Raw genomic sequence first — 20591 nt, forward strand, 5'->3', positions numbered from 1 at the left:
TAAATTATTTTATTAATTAAATCTTATTGGCTTAAAACTTTATACTAATTTGTCATACCCCCGTTTAAGTTACGGCACTTTACCCTGCTGATTAAGCAATTGAAGTTAGATCCTTCATCCAGCCCCACAGGCCCTCAGCGGGGGCGCCCGGGGGTATGCTAGAGTCCCAGAGCTGTGGTGTTAGACATCGACTTTTATTTCAATTAGACATATATTATTTTATACTATTTACGAATAAAACAGATTAACAAATAGACGTAATGTGCTTTCTGCCGGTGCGTGAATGCTGTCTGTCTGCTTGTCACACTCAGGACCAGCGGTTAAACGAGATGTTACACGCACTCTGCAACAATTTGTCAATTTGTCAATTGACGCTTCCTTCTCATAGGCTTATCGCTCACTGCCGCGGCCATTAGCTGATCGACATGTCTAGACATGCAATACGCATAAATCCCCATAAAACAGGATTGCTGTGTTTTTATCGTTATAAAATAGGACATTTTGTTAAAAATAAACCGTTAACAATACACAACTACTGCTTTTACCATTCAAAACTGCCCGACTCTCTTTCCTCTCTAGCTAGAAAAGCTCGACGCATCCGGTGACCCCTTAAAATTATTATGCCTTAAAACGTATTTAAAATGTCGCATTGATAAATTCATATAATGTATTTTATTCTTTTAAAGACTACTGATTCCAATTTGGTGCCATATGCTTTTATCTTGTAGGCCGTAGGATAGCTCTCTTTCTACCGGCTATAGGCCGTGGTACGTCTGGGGTATTATGCTTAAATTCTTTATTAATTAATGTTGGCTATGTGCTTTATAACACATTTTATACTTCTTTTACACACGTTTACTTATTGTATACACACTTTACAGTTCCGAAAACGACTTGCCTCAGCTGTTTTCAATAAAAGACAGTGGTGTGTGGGTGTCGTGGCTGCCCGCACAAGCGCGACATGGAGAGTCATTTTAACAAGGATCGCCAGCGTTATTCCTTGATTCTTGTTGTCGAAATGCTTAAGATGTTTTATTTTAAATAACACATTAGCCGAAAAGAGTTTCATTGCTTAAAAACGATGAGGTTAAAGAGGCTTATTTGAAATAAAAGATCAGCATGTGTTGTCATACATCTTTTCAATTTCTGTTTATACCTTTTGATTAACCATACGTAGATAAATTTAGCTAAATGTAGCTAAGCAATCCGGGAGTGTTGTGTTAGAGATCGACTTTTATTTAAATTAGAAATAGATTATTTTACACTATTTACAAATAAGCATATGAAATATAGAATTAGTGTGCATTCTGCCAGAATGGTGGCATGCTTCTCACAATCCAGGCCAACGGTTCGCATCACGACAACAATTTCCGCTGGTAGCCATTTGACAGCTGCTTCATGCAACGAGCTGGCTCAATAAAGGAAATGCTGTGTGGATCTACGCGCGTGCGCCACACAAGAGTGAGAGCATGCATTCGTTTAAACAAGAATTAACCGCGTTGTTTCCTGATTATTGCTATCGAAAATGCTCAGAGCGCTTTACTTTATTATTCACATTGACAGAAAAGTGCTTCATTACTTAAAAACATTACGGTTATAGGGGTTTAATTTGCTAAAACAGGCGCTCCGCCGGCGTCGCCATTTTGAAAGGGGAGGCGGCGTGGGTGCGCATGCGCCAAGCGCCGGACTAGCGATCGGCCATTCCGCCCCGCGTTGTTCAAACAGAGTAGTCGCATGTGGCAGTGCTCCGGGGTCGTTTCGTCTTATTTCTTCTAAAAGTTTGCCGCTTGCATGCTTTCTTCAACCTGGTAAATATAACTAAAGTCTTTCGTGTTGGTTAAATGTAATGAGTGTACTCTTCTTTTAAAACGGCGGGGTGTATGTTTGTTGGTTTCGCTTGTTTACATTTGCTCTTCTGCTGCTTCTTTCGGGCATGTTTGTTTAAATTCACCCCTGCTTTTTCTTTTAAAATAACCCTAAGGGTTTTCTTCTTTAACACACTTGGTGCTTTCTTCTTTTAAAACATTTGGGTGCTTTCTTTTAAAATACGTCGCGGTGCTTACTAACAACACAGGGCCGGACGGACGCCCCCGCTGAACGTGTATGCGCTAGCTTGCCCTTATCCTGCTCTATGTTTTATTATTCCTTAAAAACGTAATTAAAAAACCACATTGATAAAATACATGTAATGTATTTTTATTCTATTAAAGTTTAATCTCCCAAACCCCCCTATCGGCAACACGTGGCATAAGCATGTATTGATACCATATATGGGCATAACGGCAATCTCCCAAAACCATATCGCCCCCTATCGGCAAAACGTGGCATAAGCATGTATTGATACCATATATGGGCATAAACTATCGACCAATCAGAATCAAGGATACGCTACTTCCTCTTATGACGTCAGAAGCGGAGAATTAAGCTCCGCCCAAGGTACCACCTAACAATATATCAGACACATACAGACACTGAAGCAGTCGTGTGAAACATCTTTCTGTAACATCTTCATTCTATCTTAATAAACTGCTTAAGCTTAAGGAACCTGCCTCATCATTCAGCTCTAAAACAACCTCAGGTTTCACTGAAGAAATCGTTCACTCCAAACTGGATGCAACAACATATCTGAGTTTATTAACAGCAAATGTTTATTCAGCAAGCTGTTAGAAATAATTATCAGGCAGACAAATGAATCAGCATGATAATCAGCCATACCTCACTTACCATCATCTGTCAGGTAGGCTGCCTGGGTCAGCATCTTATCCTGTGTCTAAGCTGCCACCTTGTGGCGGTCCCTTACCATGACAGCACCAGCTTACCATATCTGTTGGCTCAGGCTCCTCAGCACAGAAGCAATAACTGGCAGTGTGGGAGCCCATGTGCATGTAAGAAATAACATGTTGCCCTTAGGATTGTGGCCCTGACTCATTATTGTATGTCCTTCAAGAATAATACATCTTAGGAGAAACCGTCACTTCTTCACAACCTTCACACCCTGCTGCTCAGCAAAAGGCAGCTCTGCTAAGGTAAGACTTCACCTCAGCAGAGCCGTATTAGAGTAAAGTAAACCCAGTGGGGGGAGGGAAGATGAAGACCAACCCTCAGGAATATACTCAGGTCATGCTGATTGCCTTTGCAGGCTCTTCACTGAATGATTCGGATTACAAATTTTATACATTCCAAATGTACAATTAAGAGACAGATGAATCCGGCCTTAATCTACAACCCCAAAGGAGGAAGAGGGTACGGGTATTTGTTTGGCCTGCCTGCAGTCCCGACCTGACTCCAATAGAGATACATTTGAAGCACAAAATGTGACAACAAAGACCCCATACTGTTGCCCACCTTAAGACTTGTTTACAGGAAGAATGGGACAAAATTACACCTGAAACACTTCATCACTTGGTGTCTTCAGTCCCTAAATTCCTATTAAGTGTTGTGAAAGGGAATGGCAACATTACAAAGTGGTAAATGCTTTACTGTGCCAACTTTTTTTTAAATGTGTTGCAAAAACCAAAATTGTAATACGTGTTTATTTTGTGAAAAACAATGAAATTCATGAGGAACACATTAAATAATAGGCTGTTGTATTGTTTTCAATGTAATACAGGTCAAAGATAAGGTGCTGTTTTCAGTTTGATTTTCATTTTACATACCGTCCCAACTTTTTCTGATTTGGCGTTTTGGATTAATGACGGAATATTTTCCTCTTGCGTTATGGCTCATTCCTTTTGAAATAAATATTTTCATAAAATATCTTCCAAAAATTAAAAAAGGTACAATAAAAAGAACTTTATGTAACAGGAACATATGAAGTGAAAGGGGGATATCAATCTGCATTTCACCTGTATATTTTATTTTAACAAACAACATCACTGCTAACTCTACCTATTACTCACATCACCTTTCCTATTGGGTCTGACACTTAAAATAGTATGGATTGTATTTGCTGAAAGTAAGATATTTTAGAATATTAACTTCACAGTTAAACTATTTGTATAATTCATATAAATGATGTAATGTATGTGTTCTCTGTTTGTTCATAAACAGAAGATGCAAAGTTGCAATGCAAAATTAAAGAACAGAGGAAGAGCGGGGCTACATTTCCCAAAAGCATAGTTGCGAATTACACATTTGGAACCATAAGACTGATTGGCTTCAGCTATTGAAGTTGCTAACAGGAGCGTCAGTTCAATAGTAAAATATTAAAATATTTTGCAGAGTAGATGGGAGTGAGTGTTTTTGTTGGTTGGCAACAGCGAACAGTTTCCCGATGGGAACTTTTTTTTTTGCGGAAGACTGTAAATGTTTAAATAAATAATCAAGCCAAATATCTGTTGGGACCTGTTAGTCTTAACGTACAAATGCTACTTGATGAACTGTTAAATAAAAGCAATAACATACTGGAGGTAGTGTGGTTGTAGTGCAATATATCACAGCTGTGATTATCTTTGTAACTCAGCCTGCAGTCTCGTGTCTACGAGCATCACAGCTGTGATATATTCAACTACAACCGCACTCCTCATATGTTATTGCTTAAATATGTTTATTATTATTAATTTGCTTATCACTTTAATATAATAATTTTTGCAGTGGATCGTATCCTATGATAACTTTATTGGTTTGTATATTTTCTTTTTGAATTTTACCTGGAATCATCTAATTTGTGTTTGTCACGCAACCAAACAACCACTGAAACAACGAGAGCAAATGAGAGTGTAGCAGGTTGGTTAATGTAAGCTTTGATGTTGTGTTGCATTATGGGTGACATGTTGGCGCCGTGGGTAATACTGTTGCCTCCCACTTCAGGGTCTGAGTCTCCACCCTGTTCATATCTTATCATCATGGAGTTTTCTCTGGGTTCCCCAGTTTCCCCCTCAGTCCCCAAAAATGTTTAGGTGAATTAGAGCTGCCAAAATTTCACACAGATATGAATGGTGTGTGTGTCCTGTGAGGGGTGGTGCCTCGGCCTGGGTTATTCCCACAATGCTTCTGGGATGGATGGTTTGTGTTATTGTGTGTCCATGGCACTTATTGCTATCGGTGTAAGAATGTAATCATTTATAAAGTCATTATGAATTTTACAACCTGCTACATTAATGAGCCCATAGCACAAAAAACTTTTTATTGACTCCTCACTAAGGTTGAATACATGCAGTAGGAACACAACACTCAACACACCTATGCAATAATTTGTAATTTGCTGTATGTTATTAAATGTTATTATCAGCAGTTGTGGAGGGTAACTTGTGTATCCAAAGGAGACCCATGCAAATGGCAGGAGAACATTCAAGCTTCACAAATACGGAACAAATACAGGCAGAGAGTTAAAACCCAAAACCCAGGAATCATGAGGCTACGGAAAATATTTTCACCTTAAAATGTTTATCATCTATTAAAATGAAACACACCAAGTAAAGCAGTGAGCACTGTGAGGCTTGAAATGTTGTTAGTAATTATCTGTTTCTGGATCAGCACAAATGAAAGTTTATCTTATACAGATGCAAAATTATGGAAAATCACTTTTAATATCATGAATTCAGTAGAAAGCAAACATTTCCTTGCATTATGTGCAAATCAATGCATATTGGGCTGCTCTGCTCCTCAGATCCCTCTGCGATTCCAGACACACTGAAGATTCGTTTCTTCCACATTCACAGACCCCTGCAAAGGGAAAACACACAGATACACCATTCTGTTACCTCTCCTATAAACTGATTGCTCATGACATAATGTAGACTCAAGCATTATGAATTCGCAGTTTGCTGTGACTCTTTTGACAAAAGCATCTACTAAATGAACGTACAGTAATACAATATATATTCAATATATACAACATAGTTACACTATGTTACACAAACTGCTCGCAGTGGAATAATAATTACAACAATACTGAAGATGTATTTACTTACACCTTCAATAACTAGATGTTGCAAACCCATTACCTTGTCATTTATGCTCTTTAGTCCTTTAGATGGAAGATTTGGTCATCAGCTTGAGTCCTCCAGGATAATTCGGTGCCTTCTGACATGCCTGCGCTGTTCAGTTTCTCCTGTAGCTAGATTATAACACGACGGAATATTTCCTTGCGCATCCATTGGCAATTTGTGTCTTTCTCTGTGCAGCTCCACAAGAGAAATGAACTGACCTGCTTTAACAGATGGCTGCTGAATGCAGGATCCTTTATGTCTCCATCAGTACTGACAGTCAGTCTCACCACTGTTCTCTTTCCTGTGGGAGCTGGGCAACAGAAGAAGTCAGCTCACTTGGTCACATCCGGTTCCATACAAATTTGTAATCAAATTACAAATAGTCATTTTGAAATATATGCATTTATTTAAACGTTAATCATTAGCAAAATGTGCTGTGTCGATTATTTTCAAAACGTTAAACCATGCAGACAAACATGTTCATTGATTTGGAGACATCCGATGCCTTTATTTTTCCTTTTCTCAACCTGAAGCATTACTAAGCATTTTTTTCTATTTCTGAATGCCAGTTTTGGGTATCTGAGCTTTTTTGCTTAACATGTGGAAAGAAGAACATTCTCTGTATCTCTCATCATCACTCTCTTCTGCTATCACCTTGTTTTAAAGAAACAAAAACATTTTTTAGTTCTTTTAATCTAAATATAATCAAATCACTCTGTATAACACATATCACATGTACCATGATCTGTTACACCCTGATTTGGGTTTATACCTCGCAGGCACTCAGAGCTTTCAGACTCGGCTTCGTACCCCTGTACACCAGCATAGAACAAGCACCTTACAAATCGATTTTAGAAAACAAATTAGATTCCAACATGTGGAAAGATGCGCATTATTATTATTTGGAAATCACTCTATATGCCACATCATTAACAAATAAGATGTAGTCACATTTGGAAAATTTGGAATCTGGAAAAACATAGTTTCTTATGAGAAGGGCAGAGGGAGTGAAATGCACAAGCAAAACAAAGGGAAGACAAAACGAGATTATGATGTAACTCTGTAGTTGTACATGTACTTATTCTGCAGGTACTGTGTTCGTGAATCAGTCTTACCTGGATATTTGGAGCAGATGAAGTTGAGCTCCTTAGTCTCAGGCAGGCTGACCCAGTAATGTGGGTCTTTAGATTGTACTGCCCCTGTGGTTCCACACAAGTTACTGTTGGAAATGTTGTTTGGGGCCCAGTTCTGGTAGCTGAAATTTTCTGCACTGACCCAGAACCAGAAGTTCAGGTAGCAGGAGAAGCGCAGCCCCAGCCAGACATGATCAGTGGAGGCCTTCTCAGCTCTCCTACTGACCCAGTACTGGATCTCCTCATTGTCGACAGAATCAAGGTCCAAATGGTGCGTTCTGCAGTAATTCAGGGCTTCATTCCAGGTCATGTTACTATTTACCAAGATCAGGTTATCTGGGGCAGAAGGTAAGATGATTGTCAGAAAGCCGGGTTCAGGAGAAAGTCATGTGACATTTGGAAACTTGGAGAAAGGAATTTATTATCAGAAGGGTAGAGGGGCCAAAATTTACAAAACAGTGAAGACAAAATAACTTTCTGATGCAACTGTACAGTGTTACGTGTACTTGTAACACTAAATTTAACTTGAGGTGTAGTATATTTTTAAAGCAATATAAATTAAAGTTGCTAGATAAAGGTGAGAATCGGCCACTGCTCACAGAAAAGTTATATAACTCACCATCATAGCATATAAATGGATGCTTTTCAGCACATGGAGTCACATCCCATGTCCCAGGCCAGGTGACCTGAGCTAAAGCACATGTGTCGCCCACATTATCATTTAGACCAGTTTTCCAGTTACGGAATGAGGAGTTTGACAGGTCTGACCATCCCCATGTGTCCCGGAACAGGCCAATCCATACCCAAGTGCCACTTATAACCATCTTGTGTATCAAGTCATTATCTTCTTTATTCCTCACAGTGGCCAGGTCTGTGTAATTGTATCTGCAGTAGCTCTGAGTATCAGACCAATTCCTATGTTGGTTAATCCAGGTGAAGTTCCAGGTAGCATTTATTCCATCTTCATAGGTGAGATCTGTGGATTTGTTGTAAACAGCATAATCAAGAGTAATAACCCAGAAGTCATTTACACCTAAAATGCTTAATTGACGGTTTTATCCAATGCAAGTGGGGGGGTTATGGAGCTCAGCAGTATAACCATCAATTACTAAATAAATCTCACTTCTTAACTTGTCAGTTAACATGACATTCCATGATTAAGGTTTTTATTGTTCATCAAATGTAAAACCTAACTGCCCATTTGAGAATATTGATTCATAGGCTGGCAAAGTACTTGTGCCATTAGATATACAACAATTGTTATTTTTCTTCAGTCTAAATGGGGAGATTGACATCCATTATACTCATTCATGTGACAGTCCTGGTTGATTCATCCTTCTTTAATTCCCCGAAGCTCTATACATATACGGGCATTTACTTGTGTGGCTGTCTTATGGAAATGTTGGCAGAACAGAAATGCCTTTTTCAAAAAGCTTTTAAAACTCAACCTTTTGACAGATCCTGTATACATGCACTACAACAGAATGTTCGGTCATTTAGGCTGTAGTCCGGTGTACCTGTCAAAGCCTTTATGGGGTAAGTCATGGCTTTGGCTAGTACTGTATACTTTCAAAGGCATGTTCCATTTGTCAGAAAAGAGCTGGTTAATGTCACTCACCAGTATAACAGAGGAAATACCCCGTTGTACTCCAATATGAACAATCAACATTATTCCAACGACTGTTGTCTCGCATCCCAACACAGTATTTGCCATTATTCTGGTTGTACGTTGCATCCGTATCCCAGTTGGTGTACCCTGTGTCTCCTTCTCCTGAGGACCAATGCCATCTCCATGATGTTCCATTCTTCAGTCCTATCCAAGCCTCCCCAGTAAATTCAGAGCCTACAGACTCAGTTAGTCTTTTCATTTCCTCCATATTGTCAATGGTAGCCAAGTCAGTGTAGTTCTGTCTGCAGTAAGCCTGGGCGTCAGTCCAGGTCAGGTTTATGTTTACAAAATGGTACTGATGTGAAAGGCATGAACAGTGACTGTGAAACTCTGTAAGAAAGTCACACAGGCAGAGAGACACAAATACACATGATCACAAATAGAAAAATATAAACCTGATCTGACAAGAGGAGGAAAGGCTTTTGTCCATCTTTGAACTGACAGACTGATGGATTTACATTATTATCAAAGTCATACATAAGGTAAATAATCAGTTTGTATGAATCTAAATGTAAATTTAATAGATGTGTTTCTGGTATGTATAACAAGTGTAACACAAGGGTCCTGCAAACATCAAAGAACGATCCATATAATATGATTGAATTTTGGCAGATTTGCTCAATATGTAAATTTGTGGGGCCCTTTTTATAATTTAAGTGCAATATGAAAGAAACTGACCTGAAATCAGTAGAAGTTTCAATAGAAGAAACACATCAGAACCCATCATGCTGATCCAACGGGCTGCAGAAAACATGGATTATGCTGCTGATAATGTAACATACATTGGTGTGCACACACACTCAGATTTGTAATTATACCTTTGTGGGGACTCTTCATTGGTTTCTATGCAGAAAACTCTACTCACAACATGATGACCCTAACCCCTACCCAGCGATAACCTTAACCACAAGTAACCAAACTAAAAGACTTTTTTGATTGCATTCACAGATCTATGTGGGGATCTGAAAAATGGTCCCCACAACATCAAGAAACAAGATTTTAAACCTAATCCACACATAGACCCCCCCCCCCCCCCCCCCCCCCACCGCACACACACACACACTATGCATAGCTATATTTGTATGGATTTCATTTCATTTCCCATTGTACAATAATAAAAACCAACAGGTCTCAAAATATTTTTGCAGTTTAAGAGAAATGCAGATGTGAAAATCTAAGAGTTTAAGGTTTAAACCTGAAAACCTAACTTGTTCTTTTTCATTCACAGAGATGGGATCATAAGAGTCTCAGTCAGGCACTCAGACACAGAGTCATACAGTCTCACATGCTGTGTGTACATCCTCAACTGACAGACCCACAGTCAGAAAGGATGTCTGTCTGGTATTGCTTACACCCATTTTAAAGTAATATAAACGTACAGATTTGATTGGCAGCCCCCAGTCCTTTGATTATCTACTCCTGGGCTTTATGAATCATAACTGAATGGCTGTTCTGGCCACCCCATGCCTGTCATTACATTTATGCCTGTAAAGTCCCAGTAAGTACAGTTTTCACAATGTAGCTTCTCTGGCTCCTTCCTGCCAGCCGCCACGAGTCTCTGTAATGCCTCCTGCCCTCTGATCTGGATGAACTGACCTTAAATTCATTCTCTGTATTATAGGAAATATGGCACATGTACGTTCTAGGGCAGGGTTTCCAGTCATATTTACAGTAACGTGAACTTCTACAAAGAAAATAATGGGTGGTGATGATGAAACTTGCTGACCATATTAATCCTCCTTTTACATCCACTCTGCTGCAGCCACGACAGCAAAGTGATCCAGTTAGTGCCCCGATGTTCACATATTTAAGCTGTACGAGATCTCGAGATAACGGCATTAAAAACAATTGCAAGCATGGCTGTTCTCAGCTTCTATATACAGCTCTGGAAAAAATTAAGAGACCACATCACAATTTTTTGTTTCACATATTTATCAATTTATGGGTGTGTGTCTGTGAATAATATATATTGTAGTGCCAGGGTACCGGCAGGCAGAACGGCAGGTTGGACTGATGCCAGCTTTGTAAATAGCTCTCGGTAGCTATTGTGTTAGTTTGTAATTGTGCTGTGTTGTTGTGTCAAGTGTAGTGTTAAGTGCTTCCCATTGTACATAGAGTGTTGGGGAGTGTGTGTGTGTCTGAGAGTGAGTGTGTGTGTGCGTGTATGCGTGTGTGTGTGTGTCTGTGTGCGTGTATGTGTGTGAGTGTGTGAATGTGTGTGTGAGTGTATGTGTGAGTGTGTGTTTGTGTGTCTGTGTGCGTGTGAGTGTGTGTTTGTGTGTGTATGTGTGTGTGTGAGTGTGTCTGTGTGCGTGTGTGTGAGTGTGTGTGTTTGTGAGTGTGTGTGTGTGTGCGTGTGTGTGTGTGTGTTTGTGAGTGTGTGAGTGTGTGTGTCTGTGTGAGTGTGTGTGTGAGTGTGTGCGTGTGTTAGGAGTAAGCAGAGCAATGGGCACAGTGGGCAGAATGAGTATGATGTTAGTTTGATTGGTACGATATGGTGCAATAAAACCTCTTTGTGGTTAAACCCGGAACTGTCTCATTTTCATTAATTAAAATAAGTGTCATGGCTCGGTGACCCGCTTCACCAATATTGTTTTTCAAACTCCAGTCTGGTTCTTCTTGGCATCTCGTTGATGAAGGGCTTCTTCATTGTTTTTATGGGACTTTAGTCCTGCTTCTAGGAGCCTGATACAAACTGTCCTAACAGTGAACTTCACACCTGTACTTAATGTTTCTCATTCCTTTTGAAGGTCAGTTGATGTCAAACGATGGATGATTCATGAAAAGTGTCAGATAAGTTCATGGTCATCTCTGGCATTAGAAAGTTGTTTCTTCCCTCTACCTGGCTGGTTGTTGGTCATTGGCCAGTGTCTCCTGCTTCACCTTGTTCTTGTGTATTGCTGTATTAGAAATTTTGAACCAGGAAGTAACCTGCCATGTAGCCTTCTGCAAACAGAACCAGGATTAAACCAGGATTCAAAAATGCAGATTTTTTTTTTTTTTTAAATGTGAAGTGGTCTCTTATTTTTTCCAGAGCTGTACATAGTATATTTAGTATAGACTGTTCTGTCTCATAAAAAAAATCATTGTTTAACAAATGAAGTGACAGAGGGACACTGAGGATCAATACACGTTATCTAGCAAAAAAAATAAAATAAACGTCAACCACTGAGAATTCAGTAATGAATGGATGGACCATCAAACAACTCTGATATTGAAAAGCTTTCCAAAGATTTATGGATGCAGAAATCACACTAAACAGGTACAAAAAACAATGTGCTGTAAATATTCAGTTAGCAATGCAGCCTGGATTCAAGTAACTGATCAGTTTCCTGCTTTTCTTGTTTTCTTTTCTTTTCTTTATGGTTTCCAAATCAATTCACTTTGCAAAAGTCCACTAGCAAAAGTGTTTGAATTGGTCGAGAGTAAATTAATGGGAAAAGTTTCCAAATCCATTTTTTTGTTAGAGAGTGTGTGGACATCTTACACATTGCATTTATTATTGTGGCGAGTGGTGGTGAGAGAAATACTGCCAAATAGTACCAAACAATGGTACCAATAGCCACACGTTAGTCCGACTACGCCACCCCAGGTATTACACCCAGAGAAAGTTAAATCGCCCTATCCCCGGGCAAAGGCACACTGGTCCGTTCACCAGAAACAGCGGAGAGACGTTGTTCCAAACACACACACACTTTTATTACACAATAAAACCATAAAAAAGAGTAATCAGTCGATCCCAGCACCGTAAGCTTGGAGCACCGCCGCGTACCAGCAGCCACTTCCTGCCGATCTAAGGCTAGGCGCCGGGACCTAGAACAGCCAGAGTCGGGCGGGCATGAGCAAGGAGGGAAAAACAAATGTAACCACAAACCAACCAAAATCACGCAAAACCCAAAGAAAAGCACTGCAGTCTAAAACAAATAAAATACAAAACCATTACATTAATACACAATAAAAACCCCATTTGAAACAGAACAAATGTATCAAAACAAACATAATACAATCAAAACAAAACACAAACCCTTAGGAAGCGGGGGACCAGTCAGACTCTCCAACCCCCGCTCGCACTCATATGGGCACACACACCCCCCTGCCCCCAGCTATGGACCCGCTTGCGACTCAGCCTGCTATAGGCTAGACAGAGTATGGACAAACCGGAAGCGCAAAGCGAAAAGGTGCAAACGTCACTAGACAGCAGCAATAAGGCAAAGTGAAGCTGAGCCGCCGCTAGGCAGAGCAGGGCGCCGTCGCCGCTAGGCAGAGCAGGGCGCCGTCGCCGCTAGGCAGAGCAGGGCGCCGTCGCCGCTAGGCAGAGCAGCAGTAGTTCCACGCGAGATGAAGCAGCTGTCAACCCCACGCCACAACACACGAGACCCTGTAATAATAAAAGGTAAGGACTCAAAACCCAGCCGTATTAGCCCCAACGTCAACCGTTCTACTACAGCTTGTAATATTCACCGTACCGGGCTGAACACACCAAGGTAAAATGTCCGCAGACGAACAGGAGATCCAGCAATTAAGGTGACCGCCGACAAGGAGCCTAGAACATTGGTGCCAGGGTAACCCTTATAGTCTGAGCGCCCTCTCCGATTGGCCACTCCCCTCCAGAACTTAATTAGGCACACACCTCGTTTCCTTCTCCTGCTACAGTCTACCCCCCATCTCTTTATCGTCGCCCCGACGATAACACAAGCCAACAAAAGAACCCACTACATCCAGGGCCTAAACAAAGCAATCATGGCATTAGATGCAGTATCTGCAGAGCGCACAGCCCCGTGTACCTCCCCCAAAGACCTAGGCAAGTGATGGATATTAGAATGCCGGCCAGCAGTAGATCGTACTGTCCGCCGAAGGGCCACCCCACCAAGATCTACATTACCAACTAGTGGGTCCACTGAGGAAGCGGATGGTTGCCTGGTTAGGGTCGAGTCCACTGGACAAGCGTGAACAGGCTCCACCTCACCCGGTATCCGAGTCACCTGTGGAGTAGCTACCGATCCCAAAGCTGGAACTGACGAGATCACAGTTGGACTGTGATCTTCCAGCCCTAAACACAACAGATCACCGGCCACTGAATCCTCCTCTTCTGACTGTGGCGAGTCCATTGGTGGTGGGAAACTAACCACCACACCCGTAGGAAGGTCCCTTCCAACCACTGCCTTCAGTAGATTGCGATGAACTCGCCTTACCTTAGACTGACCATGCAGGGGGGCCACAGTATACACGGAGCCGCCAGAATCAGGTACCTGTAAGATTTTGTACATTACCGAACCCCACAAATCCTGAATTTTATGCCGACCCTTGGCACTGGTCTCCCGCAACAGCACGCACTGACCCTCAGCCAGAGGAACATCCCGGACATGCTGATCGTAATTCCTTTTCCGACGGGCTGCAGCCACCCTTAACCGTTCTCTCGCACCGTCAACCGCAACCTGTAATCGGGCCTGATGTTCCTTGACCCACTCATGAACACATCCCCTACCGGGATCCTGAACTCTACCAAGCAGAAAATCCACTGGGAGCCGAGGCTCCTGGCCAAACATCAAGAAAAAGGGGGACTCACCGGTGGTTGAATTATAGCAGTACACTAACTGCGGCAAACAGGAATGCCAGTCCCGCTTGCGAGACACCGGCAGCGCCCGAAGTAAATTATGAAGCGTCCTATTGAACCTTTCACACTGTCCATTCCCCGCCGGGTGGTATGGGGTAGTGCGAGAACGTTCAATGCCATAAAGATCACAAAGCTGGCGGATCAACAAGCTCTCAAAATTTCGGCCTTGGTCGGAATGAATCCGAGCTGGAACCCCAAACTTGTAAAACCATTCCGAAACCAAAACCTGCGCTACAGTCGAGGCACGTTGATCTCGAGTGGGAATGGCCAGGGTGTACTTACTAAAGATGTCTGTCATCACCAAAACATTTTCTAGGCCATTACAAGCAGGCTCCAATACGGTATAATCTATTGCCAAGATTTCGTTAGGCTTTGATGCCAAAAGATGCCCCATGTAGCTATGAGCCACCGGCTGATTGTCCTTCGCAACTTGGCATCTCTCACACATCTGACACCAACCAGCCACCTCTGAAGACATACTGGGCCAGTAACACCGTGAACGCAAAAGCCCCAAGGTCCGCTCTACCCCCTGGTGGCCATGCTCCTGATGGAGCCGTGTCAAGACCTCCTCCTTCAATGCAGCTGGTAGCAGCAGCTGAAATTCAACCTCTCCCCCATCAGGGTGAAAGATCTGCCGATACAAAATTCCGTCCCTCTCCACCAACCGACCCCATTGCCGCAACACCACCAATACAGGCTGGGAAAGCTGTTTCCGCTCCTCAAAATTGGGGCGCTGCTTCCGCCTCCAAAACACCAAGACCTCCTTCAAAGTGGGGTCAGCTTGCTGAAGAGCACGGATGTCAGCCAGAGAATGCCCTGGCAAGACTGTAATTGCCGCTTGAGTCCCTGGAACGTGATGGGACTGCAAAGTGTGCCGTAAGGGCCCAGGGAGTAAAGTGCCAGGGACCATACCTTCCATTCCCTGGGCACTGGATGGATGCTGACGTGACAAAGCATCTGCATTTTTATTACTCTTCCCTGACCGATACTTGATCTCGAAGTCAAAACCCGCAAGCTGAGCAGCCCACCGTTGCTCTGTCGCTCCAAGTTTTGCAGTGGACAAATGACTCAATGGGTTGTTATCGGTGTAGACAACACACTTCTGCCCCAACAGGTACTCCCGAAACTTTTCGGTCATAGCCCATTTCAATGCCAAAAACTCCAGTTTCATAGAACTGTAGTTTTGCATGTTACGCTCAGTCGGCCTCAACCCTCGACTGGCAAAAGCTATAGGTCTGACCCTATTGTCCTGTTCCTGTGAAAGTACTGCTCCCAGGCCGCCATAACTGGCGTCAACCTCCAGAATAAATGGCTGTGAAAAATCTGCATAAGCAAGCACCGGCGCGGTAGTGAGCTTGGTCTTAAGAGCTTCAAAGCTATCCCGACATTCTGCAGTCCAGCTCTCAGACCCTGTCCTCCCTTCCCCTTGGTCTTTGAGCCACTAAGCTCTCCAACCAGCCTATGTAGGGGGGCAGCCAACTTGGCAAAACCCTCTACAAAACGCCTATAGTAACTAGCAAAACCCAGGAAAGAGCGCAGCCCTGATACAGTACTGGGAAGCGGCCACTTAGCCACTACTTCTACCTTGGCTGGATCCGTAGAGACCCCCCTCCTTCGAGATCACATGGCCAAGGTAGCGTACCTCAGACTGAAGGAAAGCACATTTGCTCAGTTTGACCTTGAGACCCTCCTGCTGGAGACGGTTCAACACTACCTCCAATCTCTCCAGATGCTGCTCTACGGTGGAGGAAAACACCACGATATCGTCCAGATATAGCAATAAAGACTGGCCCTGTTGATCACCAAACATCCTCTGCATCAACCGCTGAAACGTGCTCGGAGCATTACATAAACCAAACGGCATACGATTGAATTCAAACAGCCCAAAGGGCGTACAGAATGCCGTCTTTGGACGATCCTGCTCTGCCACCATTACTTGATTATAGCCACTAGCCAGATCTAAAGTAGAAAACCAGCGGGCCCCAGTAAGGGCATCAAGAGACTCCTCAATCCGAGGCAGGGGAAAAGCATCCTTTCTGGTCTTACTATTCAACTGCCTATAGTCTACGCACAGGCGCAAACTGCCATCCTTTTTCCGGACCAGAACAATAGGGGAAGCATAGGGACTACTGCTTTCCGTAATCACCTGAGCTTCCAAAAGCTGATTAATATGCCCTTTCACCAGCTCGTACTCTGAAGGTGGTATGCGCCTATAGCGCTGCCTAACTGGGACCTCATCCAGTAGTGGAATCTCATGCATAATCAGATCTGTACAACCCAAATCCCCCTCGTCAACTGAAAACACTGACGCGAATTTTCTTAGCAGGGTTTTTACTAGGATCTGTGTCTCAACCGGGAGCGAGGACAGGTCCAGAGCCTCCACTGGATCCATAGTGGCTGTGGTCGCAGACTGAAATGCCGTAGTGGGTACCCCCGGAGGCACCTCCGTGACTCCAGCAGGGAGGCTCACCACGCTAACTGCACCTAAGGTACCTAAAAAGGTACGAGGGTAGAGAAGCACATCAGTAGCCCCTACATTGATGACAGAAATATACACTGTGCCCCGCAGCACCTGAACCAATGCCGGGGAAGCAAGAAGCCCAGCAGGCAAACCAGCCTCTGGAGGTTCAAACATTACAGTGCTACCAGAAAGCTGCTCCGAGCATGTTGCGGCCACCAACTTCATGGTCCCACCTGGAACGCGACAGGCCCTCCCACCCCGGACCTTGGCCCTACCAGAAACCGGAGGAGCCAACTCCTGAGCATGACACTGACATAACGCCTGCACCACTGGTTCAGGGACCTGCAACGAGCCAGGTTGTTCAAACAACGACGCACCATGCTGGGAAAACAACTCTCGATAACACCTCCTAATCACATTCATACCCAGTATACCTGGAAATTGAGATGGTAAACTGTCAGGGGGATCCCTGACCACAAGTATCCCACAGCCCAGCATCCACTTTCCACACAGGTTAACATCTAGCTCCAGATAACCAATATATGGAATAGCTAGTCCATTGGCAGCTCGAAGCTCCAACCAACGGCAATCCTGTAATCGCTCATGACCCAAAGGCACAAAATATTGCTGAAAGAAGCTCCGAGTGATAGTCGACACCATTGATCCAGTGTCAACCAAACAGGGCACCCTTACGCCACTCATGTCTACCTCCAAGTCGGGGCAGGATGACATTAACCGGGAGGCATTCCCCAAATTACTTGAGCCAGAAACAATCCCCACAGAACTTTGGCCCCCCAGTTCAGTGGGCACTAGTTTTCCGACGGCTGCACCGGATGGGGCTGACTATTGGGCTGTGAGAATATCCTCTGCCGGGGCAAGTTACCAGAGCGAATGCGCAAACCATCACACTCCCTAGCGAAGTGACCGGGCTGCTGACAACGCCGACATATTACGGGATCCTTCTGGGGTGCATGATCACGCTGACTGGAGTTCTGCAACCGAGCCACACTCTGGGTGAGCTGAGACAACTGCTTCTGCTGACACGTCAGCAACACTCTCACTTCCTCCATTGCAGTCAAATGGGATGAATTACCAGCACCCTGGGGACCACCATGAACCCCATACTGAACACCAAGCACTGCAGGTACGGAACTACTCCGTCCGCGTGCAGCACGGGGCAAACCCTCACGCTCCCACCTGATAGCCTCCCCTCGGACATCCAACAACGTAGCCATAGGCTGCCGGCGCACTAATTGTTTCAATTCACGGCGCAAAGCACCATCCAGTACGTGTTCAATAAATTGATCCCGCAGCAACAAATCTGCATTCTCCATATCGGCCAGTGCACGCTGTTTTACAGCCTCCATAAGGCCCATTAAAGCCAAGGAAAACTCCTGAAGAGACTCCCCGTCCTCTTGCCTTCTAGCAAAGAAAGCTTGCTGTAAAGACACATAGGATTCAGTACACCCGTACAGTTCCTTTAGAACTGCTATTATCTTTACTGGGTCTGTTCTGTCCTGAGGACGGTACTTTATCTCCTCCTTTGCCTCGCCCTCCAAATGGTCAAACAAGAAGAATGCCTGATCTGCCATGGACAAATGACGTGCCCTCATACTGGCCTCCACTTCCTCCAGCCACTCCATTAACCCTATTCCTGTTCTCCCTCTAAAAATGGGGCATTTCCTATCCCTAGGGACAAGAACCAAACGTTCGACTACAGGGGTACCTCTACTGGGTACAGTAAAGTGACTGGGGTTAACACTAGCACTAGGCCCTGGGGCAACAGAAACCGGCTCCTGGCGCAGCCTATCATTCTCAGCTTGCAGTTGTAAAACAAGCTCCCTCAATTCCTGTAACTCCTCCGCCATACCTATAATTTAACCAAGGCTGGGCTAATCCAGTATGATGGTAGCACGCAAATGATTACAGCTGCGCGAACCCGTATCTTGGGCAAACCTTCACCAAGCCACCCAAAAGGATCCACAAGGAACAAACTGCTGCTCTGCCTCTCCAAACTGACGACACCCTAAAAAAAACAAAAAAATTACAGAAACTCAATTAAAAGGAACACACGTCTCCGCTGAAAGATGATCCTGCCGACTACGCCAAGATGTGGCGAGTGGTGGTGAGAGAAATACTGCCAAATAGTACCAAACAATGGTACCAATAGCCACACGTTAGTCCGACTACGCCACCCCAGGTATTACACCCAGAGAAAGTTAAATCGCCCTATCCCCGGGCAAAGGCACACTGGTCCGTTCACCAGAAACAGCGGAGAGACGTTGTTCCAAACACACACACACACACTTTTATTACACAATAAAACCATAAAAAAGAGTAATCAGTCGATCCCAGCACCGTAAGCTTGGAGCACCGCCGCGTACCAGCAGCCACTTCCTGCCGATCTAAGGCTAGGCGCCGGGACCTAGAACAGCCAGAGTCGGGCGGGCATGAGCAAGGAGGGAAAAACAAATGTAACCACAAACCAACCAAAATCACGCAAAACCCAAAGAAAAGCACTGCAGTCTAAAACAAATAAAATACAAAACCATTACATTAATACACAATAAAAACCCCATTTGAAACAGAACAAATGTATCAACAAAACAAACATAATACAATCAAAACAAAACACAAACCCTTAGGAAGCGGGGGACCAGTCAGACTCTCCAACCCCCGCTCGCACTCATATGGGCACACACACCCCCCTGCCCCCAGCTATGGACCCGCTTGCGACTCAGCCTGCTATAGGCTAGACAGAGTATGGACAAACCGGAAGCGCAAAGCGAAAAGGTGCAAACGTCACTAGACAGCAGCAATAAGGCAAAGTGAAGCTGAGCCGCCGCTAGGCAGAGCAGGGCGCAGTCGCCGCTAGGCAGAGCAGGGCGCCGTCGCCGCTAGGCAGAGCAGGGCGCCGTCGCCGCTAGGCAGAGCAGGGCGCCGTCGCCGCTAGGCAGAGCAGGGCGCCGTCGCCGCTAGGCAGAGCAGGGCGCCGTCGCCGCTAGGCAGAGCAGGGCGCAGTCGCCGCTAGGCAGAGCAGCAGTAGTTCCACGCGAGATGAAGCAGCTGTCAACCCCACGCCACAACACACGGGACCCTGTAATAATAAAAGGTAAGGACTCAAAACCCAGCCGTATTAGCCCCAACGTCAACCGTTCTACTACAGCTTGTAATATTCACCGTACCGGGCTGAACACACCAAGGTAAAATGTCCGCAGACGAACAGGAGATCCAGCAATTAAGGTGACCGCCGACAAGGAGCCTAGAACATTGGTGCCAGGGTAACCCTTATAGTCTGAGCGCCCTCTCCGATTGGCCACTCCCCTCCAGAACTTAATTAGGCACACACCTCGTTTCCTTCTCCTGCTACATTATGTTGTATTAAAATGTATTTTTTGTATGTGTATTATACTTATTGTCTGACGATATGCTTGTTACACCTGCTCTATGTAACTAGACCAGCAGCAGAAAAGTAATTCCTCCCTTGGAGACCAAGTAAGATTAACAAACCTACCGACTATCCATGTTATTTTATTAGAGCCCATTCATTCCTTTATTTTCCACACTGCTTTATCCTATACTGGGATTCAGGGTTCCAGAGCCAATCCCAGAAATAATAGGAGCATGGCAGGGAGTAACCCAAGATGGGGAGTCAACCCATGTAAGGGGACACACACACACACACACACACACACACACACACACACACACACACCATTCACACATACATTCACACCTCCGGTCAGTTTTGAGAGCCTGCAAGCTCCACACACATACAGCTTGG

General features: G+C 44.2%; 1 protein-coding gene and 1 long non-coding RNA gene across 3 annotated transcripts in view; both read right to left on the minus strand.

Annotated features, from left to right (window-relative positions):
- The window catches only part of LOC125704500 (putative C-type lectin domain family 20 member A), a 202412-nt gene that overhangs the window by 62154 nt on the left and 119667 nt on the right, over nucleotides 1-20591 (minus strand). The gene's annotated exons all lie outside the window — the stretch shown is intronic.
- LOC125704523 (uncharacterized) lies at nucleotides 12417-19657 on the minus strand. 2 transcript variants are annotated; one of them, XR_007381163.1, is made up of 2 exons: nucleotides 19447-19657; nucleotides 12417-12545 (listed from the first exon to the last, which is right to left on the minus strand). It is a non-coding gene; the product is annotated as an uncharacterized LOC125704523 (long non-coding RNA). The 2 variants fall into 2 exon arrangements; XR_007381162.1 differs by lacking the exon at nucleotides 12417-12545 and adding an exon at nucleotides 19104-19232.

This window comes from Brienomyrus brachyistius, chromosome 12 (genome assembly GCF_023856365.1).
Source record: "Brienomyrus brachyistius isolate T26 chromosome 12, BBRACH_0.4, whole genome shotgun sequence".
Taxonomy (NCBI): Eukaryota; Metazoa; Chordata; class Actinopteri; order Osteoglossiformes; family Mormyridae; genus Brienomyrus; species Brienomyrus brachyistius.